Here is a 17044-nt window from a genome sequence, read left to right on the forward strand (position 1 = left end):
GCTTCAATATGTAATGCTGGAATGTGTGCTGCAATTGAAAATGTGTGCTTTTCCAAAATTAACCATTATTCATGCAGTTATTAACTGCACTGAAATCCTCCACAATCTTTAATTTCTCACTTTATTAATCATACTCAAAGAAAATCTGAAAGGGACATAAGAAGGGGGATGGCCAACGAAATGGAAATACTTCATATTTTGTACCAGGAAATTCCTGGGAGATATGCCAGAAACAGTAAGAACATCAGCTGGTGCTCCAATCCACACTATTCAATACATGATTCATTCAGACACCACTTCCAATAAATTATTTACTTGGGAATAATTTAAAACAGAATTTGTGGCAGAGGGCTTCCAGCATGTTAGTATTCCAGCTTGGCTTTGCCTTTTTTTTAATAAGTTGGGACTTTATTGATTCTATGAAACTCTAAAATCAGATTGGAAGGTAAGGATATTAGCAGCAGTGCAGTCTTTTCAGGGGAAGATTGTGAAATGAATCGGTTGCATGACTTGAAAAGAATGCATTATCACTCTCTCACACACTTGCACCATCACATTCTCTGCTTTCAATCTGACAACTTTATAATTATTCAATTTGAATGAGTAAGCTTTCATTGAACCTGTACAATGTTCCAATTCAGTTTTGAATTAATTTGTTGTTGGTCCAACTGCACGTCCAAATGAAACACCAGGTGGCGCCAGGACTGCAGTTAAAGAGAGTCTTTGATGGCTCTGGATAAGTCAAGAGCCAGAACAATGACCTGGTTTGAAATTCTGAAAATCTATGGGAACGATCGAAAGGTCTCACCGCGCCCGGCTTGCTGATGTGGCGAGGCCGTAAAAGCTTGCGAGAGGTCTCTTGTGAGATTTGTGATGCTCGGAGAGCCTCGTGAGATCTAACAAGATCTCTCAAGGCGTCGTGATCTGAATCTTTGCTTTGCTAGGCGAGATCCAGATTTACATATTGAAGTGAGCAGTTATACTCACTTGGTCAGCGATGGATGCTTCAGAGGCCCAGGAACGAGGGATAGCACCAGGGAGACCTCGCCAAGGCGCCATTTAGCACTAGTCCACACAAATGTGGGTCAGGTGTAACAGCACCTGAGGGTGGTCTCCCAGACCATTGGAGACCCCTGGTGGTCAGGCTTCAGCAGGGTGGTACCCTCGCCACCCAGGCACCTTGGCACTGCCACCCATGAACCCTGGCAGTGCCATCTGAGTGGCACTGCTAGGCTGGCAGGGGCATTGCCAGTGTGCTAGGCTGGCAGTACCAAGGTACCAATTTGCCCATGCAAGGGATCAGGCGTGGGGGTGCCATGCCTTGTGAGGGGGGTGCTCAATGATCCCCTAACAGATAGGTTGGGGTGATGGGGGGTCCAGAGGTCATGGTGGGGAGTCCGTGGGGGTGTTGAGAGATTGGGCCGGCATGTAAAAATGGGCCCCAATCTCTTTCTGCACAGACAAACTGAGCTTGTCAGTGCAGGAAGCGAGGAAAGTGTGGCTTCGGTGGAGCATTCCTCGCTGAGGCCAAAACAATAGTCCAATTGATAGCGGGTGCTGAGAAACACCCTGCTAAATGCTCCCAAAATGGGACTCTTTTCTCCCCTTTAAATTGTGCCCAATGTCACCATTTTAATTCAAGATGTACAAGTTGTAAAAGTCCATTGTAATACACACTTAAACCACATAAAGGCAGATATCAAGTGCTCATGAACATTTATGTCTGTACAATACTATAATGACTGTCAGATCTTCTATCATTCATTCACTTTGTCCAATTAAAAAAAAAAAAAAATTAGTCCCTTTCCAATGGTACACATGCAATGATAGCATTGCATCATTGCATGCTATCTATCTATCTGCCTATCTATATATCTATGTTTCTATCTATCTACCTATCAATCTATCTATCTGGCAATGGCCTGCGGTTTTAATGTGAAGTCAGGAGAAGCAGTCCTACTGCGCTTTGTTGCACAATAAAGCAAGTAAAGCACTTTGGGTGACAGCTTCTGGCAGTTTCTTTGAGGGCCGTCGTTTGGTTGTTGAGCACCTGAAGGAACAGAAGCACATCTAAAGCTCAAGCACAAACCTGACAGTTGTGCAAAGGAGCTGCAGGCATTAGGCCATTGATTCACACTAGTTTCAGGCATGCACTGCAGGCACCTATATGGGAGCCCTAAACAATATGGTAGGTAGCACATTTTGCATTCAGAGTGCACGCACACTTTGTTTTGACGATCTATAGTGCAGCATGATCCAATTTCTAAGACTATAACTATTAATGTTGTATAAACAAAGCAGTTCCACTGATTCTGACTTTTATATATTTCCATGAATCAAAGTGTTTGAATATTGAACTCATATTACATCATCAGAACTTGGTGTAAATATACTGTAAGAGAAACAATTGAATACAGATTTTTGAACACAGTTTTCGCTTACTGTTGCGGCACTCAAAGATTAAATGAAGATCGCATATCCTGAGGATTTATTTCAAATACATCAGCTTCAGATCGATTCTAGTTTCCCCCATGTGGTAGTCACCACTGATGCATATATTGTATATAGAGGGTGTAAGTGCTTTACGGTAAGGCCCCTGTACTACAGGTACGGGGGTAGTTCCCTGCCTGCTGGCTCCGCCCAGTAGGCGGCGTTTAAATATGTGTGCTCCTTGTACAGCAGCAATTTCGCCAGCTGCTGTAGGAAGCCACACATCTCAGTGTAATAAAGCCTCGATTGCATCCAACTCTCGTCTTTGTGTAATTGATCGTGCATCAATTTATTACACCAAGTTTTCAGAAGATGGACCTCCGCATCAAGCCGGATCGCCTGCAGCTGCATCCGTAATCAGACAACGCCAAAAAGGACTTTGAACATTGGCTGGTCTGTTTCGAAGCGTACATCGGGTCTGCGCCAGACCCAATTCCAGAAGCTCAGAAGATTCAGATCCTTTACACGCGGCTGAGCTCCAACGTCTTTCCACTTATCCAGGACCCGCCGACCTACGAAGACGCCATGGCGCTACTGAAGGAAAACTATGCTCAGCGGACTAACACGCTCTACACCAGGCACCTCCTCGCCACTCGTCGTCAACTTCCTGGTGAGTCAGTGGAAGATTTCTGGCATGCTCTAATTCCCCTAGTTAGAGACTGTGACTGTCAGGCCGTCTCGGCCACGGAACACTCGAACTTGCTCATGAGAGACGCTTTTGTTACGGGGATAGGGTCCGATTACATCCGCCAGCACCTCTTAGAAGGGGCCACGCTCAACCTCGCGGAAACCAAAAGCTAGCGCTCCCGCTTACGGTCGCTTCGCGCAACATCCAGGCCTACACCCCCGATCGCACGGCCCACCCCTCCTGTGCATCGTGGACTCCGCAGACGGCTGCCCCATCGTGGACCCCACCAGCGACCGCCCTCAGCCAGCCCCACGTCAGTGGCGCGCTGCAGCCAACCAATCCCGGGGGCCCCAAACGTTACTTCTGTGGGCAGTCCAAACACCCCCGACAGCGCTGCCTGGCCCGGAGCGCCCTTTGCAAGGCCTGTGGCAAAAGGGGCACTTCGCTGCGGTGTGCCAGACTCACTCAGTCGCCGCTATTGTTCCAGTTCCCCCCACGTGCGTCCAGTGGGCGTTGCCATCTTCCCCTCCCCGGACCACGTGCAGCCCGTGGGTGCCACCATCTTGTTTGACCCCACCACGTGCAGCCCGTGGGTGCTGCCATCTTGTTCTCTTCAGGATCGTCAGGCACCGCCATCTCGTTTTACCCATGACACGTGCGGCCCGTGGGCGCCGCCATCTTACCAGGACCCATGCCCCCCAGGCACCTCATTTGGCCATGTGCCGCCCTCAAACGCCGCCGACCAGCCGCGCCTCGGTCACGATTGACCAGTCTCGCCCACAGAACCTGGCAACTGCTTCTACCAACGTGAAGATAGATGGGCACTAGATCTCCTGCCTGCTGGACTCCGGGAGCACCGAGAGCTTCATTCACCCCGATACGGTAAGGTTCTGCTCCCTCGCGGTACACCCCGCCAACCAGAGAATCTCCCTGGCCTCCGGGTCCCACTTCATGGTGATCCGGGGGTACTGCATAGCCACTCTCACTGTTCAGGGCGTGGAGTTCAGCGGCTTCCGCCTCTACATCCTCCCCAACCTCTGCGCTGCCTTGCTACTCGGCCTGGACTTCCAGTGCAACCTCCAGAGACTAACACTGATATTCGGCGGGCCCTTACCACCCCTTACTGTGTGCGGCCTCGCAACTCTAAAGGTCGACCCACCTACCCTATTTGCAACCTTAACCCCGGATTGCAAACCCGGCACCACCAGGAGCAGACGGTACAACGCCCAGGACAGGACCTTCATCAGGTCAGAGGTCCAGCGACTGCTTCAGGAAGGCATCATCGAGGCCAGCAAAGCCCCTGGAGTGGTCATTGTGAAAACTGGGGAGAAACACAGGATGGTTATAGACTACAGCCAGACAATCAATAGGTACACGCAGCTCGACACGTACCCCCTCCCACACATATCTGATATGGTCAATCAGATTGCACAGTACCGGGTCTTCTCAACTGTGGACCTGGAATCCGCCTACCACCAGCTCCCCATCCGTAAGGCAGACCGCCCATACACTGCCTTTGAGGCAGATGGCTGCCTTTACCACTTTCTTAGGGTTCCTTTTGGTGTCACCAACGGGGTTTCGGTTTTCCAACGGTAAATGGATGGAATGGTTGACCGGTATGGGCTGCGGGCCACTCTCCCGTATCTGGACAATGTCACCATCTGCGGCCACGATCAGCAGGACCATGACGCTAACCTTGCCAAATTTCTCCACACCGCCACTCTCCTCAACCTAACCTATAACAAGGACAAGTGCGTGTTTAGCACGAGTCGCTTAGCCATCCTCGGCTACGTGGTCCAGAACGGAGTTCTGGGACCTGATCCTGACCGCATGCGCCCCCTCATGGAACTCCCCCTCCCCCATTGCCCCACTGCCTTCAACTGTCATCAAAGCCCTCAACACAATCTTTGCTCTGTTCGGCTTCCCCGCCTACGTCCACAGCGACAAGGATCCTCATTCATGCGCGTAGAGCTGCAACAGTTCCTGCTCAACAGGGGTATCGCCTCGAGCTACAACCCCCGGGGAAACGGGCAGGTGGAGAGGGAAAATGGGACGGTCTGGAGGGCCGTCCAGCTGGCCCTACGGTCCAGAAATCTCCCAGCCTCCCGCTGGCAAGAGGTCCTCCCCGATGCCCTGCACTCCATTCGGTTGCTCCTGTGCACTGCGATGAATGAAACACCCCATGAATGTCTCTTTGCCTTCCCTAGGAAATCCACCTCCGGGTTTCGCTCCCGACTTGGCTCACAGCTCCAGGACCCGTACTCCTCCATAAACACGTACGACTCCACAAGGCGGAGCCGTTGGTTGAGAGGGTACAGCTACTCCACGCCAACCCTCAGTACGCCTACGTAGCGTACCCCGACGGCCGCCAAGGTACAGTCTCCCTCAGGGACCTGGCACCAGCTGGTTCCGCACACTCATACACCCCCGGCCCGGCACCACCTCCGCCTCCCCCGGCGCACCCAGCCACAACCCCCGCCCCAGGACAATCTGACATGCTCCCGGAGCCACCGAAGACCAGACCGACACCGGAATTGCCGCCAGCACTGCGGCACTCCCAACGGCGGATCAAGGCTCCGGACCGACTGAATCTGGAACATGACCTGGACTTTTAAAACATCGTCACTCTGTATATAATTTTCCCCTCCACCCCGCTGGACTCAATTTTTTTTCTCTCTGTACTTTAAAACGTCTACCTGTATATAGTTTTCCACCACCCCCGGCAGATTCAATTTTAACGGGGGTGGGTGAATGTGGTAGTCACCACTGATGTATATATTGTATATAGAGGATGTCGGTGTAGGTGCTTTATGGTAAGGCCCTGGACTACAGGTACGGGGTAGTTCCCTGCCTGCTGGCTCCGCCCAGTAGGCGGAGTATAAATATGTGTGCTCCTTGTACAGCAGCAATTTCGCCAGCTGCTGTAGGAAGCCACACAATTCAGTGTAATAAAGCCTCGATTGCATCCAACTCTCGTCTTTGTGTAATTGATCGTGCATCACCCCAGGATTGCATGTGTGTGTGAGACATATTTAAGTGTAGAGATGAAAGCTTTTTAGAAATGGAGGGGGTAATTTTGAACCGCATTTGCAGTCTGCGGGACTGCGAATGAGGTGGAAAATCCAGAGAGAAAGAGGAAACCCAAATCCCTCTGGATAGATTGCGTTTCCTGATTTTCTAAGCCACTCGCTGGTGATGTCACGAGATTTACACACACAAAGGGAGAGAACATTGTTTAATGTTTATGAACATATTTTAATGTAATTACCCAGTTCCCCTCGCCACATGATCCCCTCTCACTGAATATTCAAACGTCAGTGGGATTTACAACAGGTTTTGAAAAATGAGATTTGGTCGAGAGGATCCTTCCTGAAGCGCAGAGGTAAGCATAATCCCCGGGAAGAGATGGACATGCTCAGGCACTGCCAGGTTGGCACTCTTTAACCGTGGCAACCTGGTTGTGCGAAACTGTGCCAAGTCCTCTGTGCAGCCACGTTGGGGGCTGGGACAGTTTTCTGATCTGTATGGTGGGGAGAAGAGTGCCAATACCATTGAGGGGGGAACTTTGAGGCACAGTGGGGGAGAGGGCAGTGGGGGTAGAACTTGAAGGCACAGGTGAGGGGCTGAGGTATGGTTGTGGGCAGTGAGCCGGCGATACCTCCACGGTGTCGGGGGGGTGGGGGGGGGGGGGGAAGGGTTGGCGAGTTGACCTTCAATTCTGATTGATGCACCCTTTAATGATGGCGGCCCGATCTCTCTGGAACTAGCCTTGCCAGCTGTATCAGGCCCTGCCTTGCCAGATTTCATTACTCAGAGAGGCTCAACATTTGCAGTAAAAACTGTCGGTATTACTGGAGGGCTATATGTCGGTTTTCAGTCAGAGCCTAAATGTGTTAAGATTCTGCCTGGAGGGTCCGATTTTTCAAGCATATCTTTATTCTGCTTTCTCTATGCATAAGCTTTGCAAAAACTGCCAGAGATCTTCCATCTTCCAAAGATGACCTGCGCCTCGAGCACAGCAATGCAATGATTAGAAATTTAACACGATAGATCAGCAGTTGGCAGTGATTCCTAGTGTCACTTCTAAAAATTAATTCTTCAATCTTAACCATTGTTTCAATGGGTCATCTATCTGAAATCACATTCACAGTCACTATACAGGAGGAATGAATTTGTCGGGGAGGAATGAATTATTTCTGAAACTGTTCAATGTACCATATGAAGGGAAGCAAATTTTAAGAACTAGGACATTCAGAGGCAACCACGTTCTGATCGGACCTTAGTAATAGCTAATTTAGTCCCACTTACGCTATTATTTCTGCATATCTCATCAACGTTTTCTTCTTCAAGTATTTATCCACTTCCCTTTTGTAAAAACAGGAGATATCACAGAAAAGTAAAATAGAAATTATGCAAAATGCATCAAAATTGATCTGTTCTTGGCAACTGAATAACCACAGTTAGATCTGAACTTCTTAAAGGGCAACAGAGCTGTCACGCCCACTTGGGAAGGCAGGCAGGTCCTTTAACACGGCAGGACACCCCCAGTACTGCACTGAAATATCAGCCTAGTTTACGTGTTGAAGTGTTTGGAGGATGGTTTCAACCCATCGCCCTCTAACAGAGATGAGAGTTCTGCCCAGAGCTAAGGCAGACACCAAATTACTTCCTTGAGACCTTTTTTCACACTGTGACATAGAAATTCAAATGTGATTCTTGAATTGTGACTCAGAGGTCTGATCGAAAGAGAAATGAACAAAATGTACCAGGCTAAGGATTTATATAATCCTTATGTTTTGGGCACAGGAGTCACTTCTTATGAGCTACCTCCATGGATTCTGCTGGATGTGCTCAGCAACACAAATTTGCTGCTCTCACTTCATTACCACAATTATAGCGTGGAGCTCAGAGTCTTCCTCACTACTGGTTCCTCTTCGCATTGCTAGTTGCGTCTGTGCTCAGCAGGGGGCCATTCAGTATTTTGCAGAAAGCACATGGTGCAGCTAGTACTCAACAACAGCTTCTATTTATATAGCACTTTTAATGTAATCAAATGTTCCAAAGCACTTCCAGGAGCTTTGTAAAGCAAAACATGACATTGAGCCATATCAGGAGACATTCGTTTAGATGACCTGATCAAAGTGATAGGTTTCAAGGAGTCTATTATAGGCAAAAAGCAAAGTATAGAGGCAGGGAAGTGTAGCGACTGAATTGAGAGTTGAGGACTTGGGCCACTGAAGGCACAGCCACCAATGGTGCAGCAATTAAAATCAGGGATGCACAAGAGACCAGAATAAGCATGATTTCTCAGGCTTACATGTTTGGAGGCGATTACAGAAATAGGGGGAGGTGAGGCCATGGGGGGATTTGAAAATATGGTTGAGAATAGTAAAAATCAAATTGTTGCTTAACTGGGAGGCAATGCAGGCCAGTGAGTACAGGGGTGATCGGGAAACTGGACTTGGTGTGCATTAAGACAAGAGCAGCCGAGTGGGGCCCCCAGAATTTACAGAGTGTAGAACATGGAAGACCTATGGGTTGTGCATTGCAGTAGTCAAGTCTAAGAGATAACAAGTGCATAGAGGAAGGTATCAGCAGCAGATTATCTGAGACAAAGGTGAAGTCAGGTGATGTTATGAATGTGTAAATAGGCAGGCTGGGTCATGGTGTGAGTTTGTGGTCGAAAGATTATTTTGAGATCAAATTTGACAGCAAGGTCAAGAACAGATTGATTTAACCTCAGACTGTTGTCAAGGGGAGGAAATGGAACTTGGACCTGTTCTTAAAATCAGTCTGTTCCTCTTAAAGGGAGGCCTTACTGGATAATTTGCTGGAATTTAAATCATGGAAAATGGAGCACCAGGGCAAGAGAGAGGGCTCTAGGGTGATCGATGTTCGGAGGAGGAGGAGCAGTCTCTGTCAGGGAGAGAACCTGAGAACATCTAAGACACTCAGAGGGTAAGAAGGTAAGTAAGTGATTTTTACTCATTTTTACTTTTATACCTTTTTCAAATTGTGTGTGTCGGGGGGAAACTAAAGTGACATCACAGAAAAGCTGTGGCCTGAGTGGCTGGTTGGGAATCTACACTAAATTAAAAAAATTAATCATTGGTAACTAATTAAACATAATTACTTAATTATAATTTAGAGGGATATCTAAGCCAGAGATCAGAGAGTACTATATTTAGCTTTTGCATTTCTATTAGAAATCTAGTGCTAGGAAACAGATAGTTAACAGTAACTTTGAAATTTTTAAAAAAATATATATTTAAAAAAATTTAAATTTAAATTTTAATTAATTGACGCAATGTCAGTTAGAGGGGTGCAGTGCTCTGACTGTGAGATGTGGCAGGTCCGTGAGGCTTCCAGCGTCCCGGATGGCTTCATCTGCAGAAAGTGCACCCAACTGGAGCTCCTCACAGAACGCATGGTTCGGTTGGAGCAGCAATTGGATGCACTTAGGAGCATGCAGGTGGCGGAAAGCGTCATAGATCGCAGTTATGTAAATGTGGTCACACCCAAGGTGCAGGCAGAGAAATGGGTGACCACCAGAAAGGGCAGACAGTCAGTGCAGGAATCCCCTGTGGTTGTCCCCCTCTCGAACAGGTATACCCCTTTGGATACTGTCGGGGGGGATAGCCTATCAGGGGAAAACAGCAGCAACCAGAGCAGTGGCACCACGGCTGGCTCTGATGTTCAGAAGGGAGGGTCAAAGCACAGAAGAGTAATAGTAATAGGGGACTCTATAGTCAGGGGCACAGATAGGCGCTTCTGTGGACGTGAAAGAGACTCCAGGATGGTATGTTGCCTCCCTGGTGCCAGGGTCCAGGGTGTCTCTGAACGGGTAGAGGGCATCCTGAAGGGGGAGGGCAAACAGGCAGAGGTCGTTGTACATATTGGTACTAACGACATAGGCAGGAAGGGGCATGAGGTCCTGCAGCAGGAGTTCAGGGAGCTAGGCAGAAAGTTAAAAGACAGGACCTCGAGGGTTGTAATCTCAGGATTACTCCCTGTGCCACGTGCCAGTGAGGCTAGAAATAGGAAGATAGAGCAGCTAAACACGTGGCTAAACAGCTGGTGTAGGAGGGAGGGTTTCCGTTATCTGGACCACTGGGAGCTCTTCCGGGGCAGGTGTGACCTGTATAAGAAGGACGGGTTGCATCTAAACCGCTGAGGCATAAATATCCTGGCCGCGAGGTTTGCTAGTGTCACACGGGAGGGTTTAAACTAGTATGGCAGGGGGGTGGGCACGGGAGCATTAGGTCAGAAGGTGAGAGCATTGAAGGAGAACTAGGGAATAGGGACAGTGGGGCTCTGAGGCAGAGCAGACAGGGAGAAGTTGCTGAACACAGCGGGTCTGGTGGCCTGAAGTGCATATGTTTTAATGCAAGAAGTATTACGGGTAAGGCAGATGAACTTAGAGCTTGGATTAGTACTTGGAACTATGATGTTGTTGCCATTACAGAGACCTGGTTGAGGGAAGGGCAGGATTGGCAGCTAAACGTTCCAGGACTTAGATGTTTCAGGTGGGATAGAGGGGGATGTAAAAGGGGAGGCGGAGTTGCGCTACTGGTTCGGGAGAATATCACAGCTGTACTGCGGGAGGACACCTCAGAGGGCAGTGAGGCTATATGGGTAGAGATGAGGAATAAGAAGGGTGCAGTCACAATGTTGGGGTTTTACTACAGGCCTCCCAACAGCCAGCGGGAGATAGAGGAGCAGATAGGTAGACAGATTTTGGAAAAGAGTAAAAACAACAGGGTTGTGGTGATGGGAGACTTCAACTTCCCCAATATTGACTGGGACTCACTTAGAGCCAGGGGCTTAGACGGGGCGGAGTTTGTAAGGAGCATCCAGGAGGGCTTCTTAAAACAATATGTAGACAGTCCAACTCGGGAAGGGGCGGTACTGGACCTGGTATTGGGGAATGAGCCCGGCCAGGTGGTAGATGTTTCAGTAGGGGAGCATTTCGGTAACAGTGACCACAATTCAGTAAGTTTTAAAGTACTGGTGGACAAGGATAAGAGTGGTCCTAGGATGAATGTGCTAAATTGGGGGAAGGTTAATTATAACAATATTAGGCGGGAACTGAAGAACACAGATTGGGGGCGGATGTTTGAGGGCAAATCAACATCTGACATGTGGGAGGCTTTCAAGTGGCAGTTGAAAGGAATTCAGGACCGGCATGTTCCCGTGAGGAAGAAGGATAAATACGGCAAGTATTTAAGGGGCATCTTGACAAATACATGAATAGGATGGGAATAGAGGGATACGGACCCAGGAAGTGTAGAAGATTGTAGTTTAGTCGGGCAGCATGGTCGGCACGGGCTTGGAGGGCCGAAGGGCCTGTTCCTGTGCTGTACATTTCTTTGTTCTTTTGTTCTTTGTTTTGATGTGACACGGGAGGCATCAGTCATGTAAGTGTGCAGGAAGAGTTGGGGGAGGGGAGCATGGCATGAACGTCTTCAAGGAGCAGCCTCAGAATGGAGTGAGGGTAGGTGGCCAGGATGGTCAACACCTAGTATCTGGACATGAGGGCCTGGCAGCAGTGCCACGAGATGTCAAATGATCTCAGGTGCAAGATCAAGGTCAGTGAATGCACCTTCACATGACCTCTCTTATTCACTTCGCCAGCAACATCTCATGCTGCCCAAAGCACCACACACATCAGTCACCCATCAGCACAACCTGTTAATCAAGACTCACAATTAACAGCTTCTCTACCTTGCCCTCAGATCCACTTTCGCTGCTTCATTATACCTCCAGCTATTCAGTTATGACACTGAGGGTGATTGTAGATTCTTGCCTTATGTCCCTTCTCAACTCCCAGCAGAACCCTCATTCTGCTATGATGTGACCACGGACCTCTTGCTGCCCACCGCACCACCTTTCCTCCACAGCAACATTGCCCCTTTCATTTAGTATGTCTTATTATAATAAAGGTGCTATATAAATATAAGCAGTTGTTGTAAAACCATGCAGTTCTAAGCCCTCGGCTTTTAATCGCGTGTCACTCAAACTAATTAGAACAAAATCCCCATGAAAGGCGTTCTTGTTTTCATCAATAGTTATTTTTGTGTTTTAATTTTTATATATAGCAAACTTCTAGCAAGAGTGGCAAAAAAACCATAATGATAACTGTGCGGGGGAGGGGGGGGGGAGGAGAGGGCAAGTTTTATCGACTGTACTGCCACAGTCAAAGCAAAATAGTCTCCTGCTTCCAGAACTGGAGGAAATAACCCAAGTTTTTTCAGAATACCTTACGGCAACTGTAAAATTGGAAATTTATAATGGCTACATTCCACATTATTTATGAAGGTTTGTTTTTGTTGCTTTGGTGTTTGACTGAAAATGCATGTTCCGCGAGAATTCCTCAAGAACAAGTATCTTATTAAAATCTTAATTCAAAACAGAGTGATTTGTTATTTTCTAAACAATGGGCAATGCCAGCTTCCTACTTCCAACTTTGCAAGATTATGACTCATCAAGATTTTAGTATTCCAATGTTGGAACAGTTCAGGGAAATGAAAGGTCAGCTGCAATTTTCAAAGAATATATTATGACAGTTTGAAAAATGTCACTTAATGTAAAGGAAAAACAAGTCAATGATTGTTTCCGTTAACAAAAAAGAAACCATCACTGAATGCCATAACTGGATACTATTCATGATCATCATTGTTACATGCAATAATTGGACACCGGTAACTTCAACATTATTGCTGCCCAGTGGACACCATTTTTTGGGCACTATGAACGAAGGGATTTAGTTATTGGAAGGCATTCCTGGTGCATTATAAAGCATGTCACTGGATTCCATCATGAATGACATTACTGAACACCATTATAATGCCACTACTGAAACTTGCTACAGGGGAGTTGTACTGGAGTGGTAGCTCAATATAAAAAGTTAGAACCAACACAGGAATGATAAGTCAAATGTACTGTACTGTAAATCATTATTAGGGACTATTATTGAAGATTATTTGATACTATCAGAGTAGACAATAGTGGACTCATCTGTTCACCATCAGCTCACCACCCCCCCCCGAAAAATATCATTTTGGTAAATATGAATTTGGACAATTATGGATTGTAAAAGCAAAGAAACAGGCTATCCAGTCTGCTAAGTGGGGGCTGTTTTCGTCAATATTCTTATCATTTAAGCATAATCCCACTCTTCCGCTCGCTCACCATAATCATTTTAACATTTCTCTTTTTCAAACAGCTGTCTCATTCTGATTAACCAGAATTTCTGAATTTCTTCAACAGTGTTTCATGGCGCAGAATTCCAAATTCTAACCATTTTTTCTGTGAATGCTTATTTTTCTAATTTATCCCTTAATCTATTTGTAATTTAAAAAATATTTACATTATTTTTTTTAAAAATTAGAGTGGCCAATTATTTTTCTTTACCAATTAAGGGGCAATTTAGCGTGGCCAATCCACCTAACCAGCACATCTTTGGGTTGTGGGGGTGAAATCCATGCAGACATGGGGAGAATGTGCAAACTCCACAAGGACAGTGACCCAGGGCGGGATTCGAATCTGGGTCCTCAGCGCTGCAGTCCCAGTGCTAACCACTGCACCACATGCCACCCCTATGTTATTTAATATTTAAACACTCATATTAATTGGTCAAAGATCAAGAAATTTTATACTGTCTTCCCTCATAACTTAAGATCCTCGTCAGGTTACCCATGGTCTTCTTTATTTTGTGGCTCACAGAACATTGCTGCCAATAAAATGAAAATATACATTGGCGTGATAGTTAAATCTCATCAAGATTGCTTTTGACATGAATTGTAGCATTATCCAATACCAACATCTGTCAATAATATGTGCAAATGGTTCATCATCTGTCCCACCCACTGGAAATGGGTGGACCATGGAAACGTCCAACACAGCAGCAACATTTTCTATCAGCCAAACACTAAGCAACTTACCAACCCTGTCCTGCCCTGTCCCTGAGCCCTGCTCTACAGGCACAGCAAGTCAATGTGAAGGTAAAGTAAGAAATAGGAAGAGGAGAAACATCTTCAGTAAAAAGAATATTTTTTTTTGCACAAAGAAAATTAACTTTCCTTGAAACAGAACCAACAAGATCAAATCATCACAAAATGCATTCGTTCAGTAAAAGCATTTAAGAAAGATGCAAGTCAGTGGTTATAAACAAAAAGCAATACTGCCCTGTGTCACATAAAAATCCACCACATCAGTGCTTGTATACAATTTGGCACAGCACTCTGGTGGTGCAGCCGAGCTTGAGAGATTTTCTGTCAACCTACTTTCGCAAATCTATTTTAACAAAGCACCAAGTAATTGCCTGCCAACTTCAGCTGTCTAGCCAAAGTTTTGAATAGCAAACTAAATCCTTGAGCCACCTACCACTCTATCAGATAACTGCTTCTATGTGCTATACCTCAGTAGAATCAGGGTGCACGCCACAAAGAATGTTATTTCGCCCAATATATTTCCAGATCCAGTAAAATGTCAAAGGAGAATTTGTACTTTTTATGCATTTTGTTTGTAGTTTTGCATTTTATTCAGCTTACTAATTCATCTGATAAATAAAAATAACATTATATGATGAAGCCTTAAATTTAAAGGCTGAATAGTTTAATTTAAAGAATATTTAAAAGGATATTATGACAGTATTAATTTGGGAGATGTTTTCCTGTCGCCTATTGTGACATTTAACTATCTGAGAATGTAAATCGATACATCGGTGTAAAATTCCAATTCAATTTTCATAAATATAGGGCGCAATTCAACTAAATGGGATCAAAGTCCCATAGCGAGCACGTTTAGCCCCGTGTTTCTCAGCGCTGCATGGCTGTAAAATGGCACTTGCGTTAAATAAGGGGTCTCAGCAGGGAACGTGCGGCCATCTACACTGAGGAGTTCTGGTGAGCGGAGCTCCTCAGCATAGCACAAAATCAGAACTCCAGTTTTAAATGGCATCTCGATCTCCGAGACCCCCGATGCAACGCCCTGGCAGTGTCCCTGCCAGCTGGCAGTGCCATCTGGGAACCTTGGCAGTGCAAGACTGGCACCCAGGTGGTACTGCCAGGGTGCCAGGTTGGCTGTGCTAGGGTTCCCAGGTGGCGATCAGTGTCAGGGTACCACCCTTCCCAAAGGGCATGCACTGGGGGCCTCTGATCCCCTGGAGACCTACACGAGTGTCATTCCATCTATTCCCCATATATGGGGACCAGTGCTGAACGGTGCTCGCCCGAGGTCTCCGAGGCGAAGGTGATAGATCCCACGCCTCAGGTACCTCGAGAAACAGTACATTAATGTGAGACCAGCAGTCTCATTCTAATATACAGATTTGCTGTAAAGTGATCCCGCGTTAAAAGTCAATTAACATTTTGGCTGGCCCACTGCACTACTACAGCAGGTCCTGCGACAAGGTGCCAGAAAATCCCAGCCATTCTCTTTTCTTTTGTGATGTTTATTGAAGGCTAAATATTGATCAGGACACCAACGATAACTCCCCTGATTTACTTTGGAATAATGCATGGGATTTTCAAATTCAGGTGAGAGGGCAGACAGGGCCTTGGTTTAATGTTACAGTCCAAAAGTAGCACCTCCAACAGTGTCAGAAATGAGAGTCTTGGTTTGTGAGCTCAGGTCCTTGAGTAAGACTTAGAACATAGAACATTACAGCGCAGTACAGGCCCTTCGGCCCTCGATGTTGCGCCGGCCGGTGAAACCACTCTAAAGCCCATCTACACTATTCCCTTATCGTCCATATGTCTATCCAATGACCATTTAAATGCCCTTAGTGTTGGCGAGTCCACTACTGTTGCAGGCAGGGCATTCCACGCCCTTACTACTCTCTGTGTAAAGAACCTACCTCTGACATCTGTCTTATATCTATCTCCCCTCAATTTAAAGCTATGTCCCCTCGTGCTACTTGTACTCACACCCTTCTGCCTCGGAGGTGAGAATGCTACCAACTGAGCCATAATGTACAACATAGGGCAGAAAACAAAGTTCAGGATGATCATTAGATATAAATTCTCTGTCAGTTCACGACACTTGCTTGGCTGTCTTAGAACACAGAACATAAAAAGATACAGCACAGTACTATTCTTTATAAAAGGTGCTGACTTCATGAAGAAGTATTAGATCAGAATTTATTCAAAGATTGAGATGGATCAGTTACTTCACAGACAAGTCATTGATGCACAATCAATTACACTCAAGACAAAGTGATTTCATAACTGAAGGCTTTAATCTACTAGAACTAATTCCCCAGCAGCTTCGGTACAGAAAGTGAAGGCTGCTGGAACGGCACCATCTCTTATACTCCGCCTTCAGGGCGGAGCTACGTAATACAGCCAATGGTAGACTCCTGGGTCGAACCAATGGTCATCAGCCTCTCAGGTACCGCAATACCTGGTACTACCACATTCACCCCCTGTTAAAGAAAAGAGTCCGGCGGGGGTGTTGGCCAGTGTTAATAGTCGCCTTTAACATGGTATGACCAGGTATGGAGGTACCGTGCTGTCGAGGATATTTACAAAGTTCACAGTTAGAGTCACAGCGAAGCAATCAGTCGATCGGGTGGCCTGGTCGTCCTTCTGGAGCGTCTGGGCTTCGGTGGTGATTCTGGTGGGGGTCCCGGTGCTTGCGACTCCGGGAGCGTGGTTTCGTCATCCCTGGCAGCTTTGTCACCCCTAGGTGGCGCTGCTGGGGCAAAAGGTTGACACGGGGGGGGGGGGGGGGGCGCTCCTGTAGGGGGCGTCGGTGGGTGGGCGGGCCTAGGCAGGAGCGGCGGGAGTACTGACCCTCCAGTGAGGTGCTGGGGGGGGGGGGGGGGGCGCAATGGTTCGGGTGCGCGTGGGGTTCCGGCGGGCGCCAGGTCCCGAAGGGAGACTGTATCTTCCGGCCGTCAGGGAACGCTACAGGCGTACTGGG

General features: G+C 47.1%; 1 protein-coding gene across 2 annotated transcripts in view; it reads right to left on the reverse strand.

Moving 5' to 3' along the window:
• The window catches only part of LOC140428406 (extracellular sulfatase Sulf-2-like), a 598468-nt gene that overhangs the window by 313022 nt on the left and 268402 nt on the right, over nucleotides 1-17044 (reverse strand). The window lies entirely within an intron of this gene.

This window comes from Scyliorhinus torazame, chromosome 8 (assembly GCF_047496885.1).
Source record: "Scyliorhinus torazame isolate Kashiwa2021f chromosome 8, sScyTor2.1, whole genome shotgun sequence".
NCBI lineage: Eukaryota > Metazoa > Chordata > Chondrichthyes > Carcharhiniformes > Scyliorhinidae > Scyliorhinus > Scyliorhinus torazame.